This window comes from Cariama cristata, unplaced genomic scaffold (genome assembly GCF_000690535.1).
Source record: "Cariama cristata isolate BGI_N322 unplaced genomic scaffold, ASM69053v1 scaffold17779, whole genome shotgun sequence".
Lineage (NCBI taxonomy): Eukaryota > Metazoa > Chordata > Aves > Cariamiformes > Cariamidae > Cariama > Cariama cristata.
Window position 1 is genome coordinate 1 of NW_009634230.1, and position 237 is coordinate 237.

Here is a 237-nt window from a genome sequence, read left to right on the forward strand (position 1 = left end):
GGGCGGGCGGTGAGCCCCCAGAGGGGAGCTCGGCTGCGAGAGGTGGATCGGGAAGGCCTTGCGAGGACGACGGGGACATCGCAGGTGGTTATTAGTCTGTAAATGTGCTTCGTGTGGAGCAAGGGCGGCTCCCCAGCGCGCACAAGAAGGGAGGATAATGCTTCAGAGGACGCGCTGCTTGCTGCTGCCAGGGAAGGGGCTGCCAGGCTGGGCGTGTGGTGGGACGAGGAAGGGCTC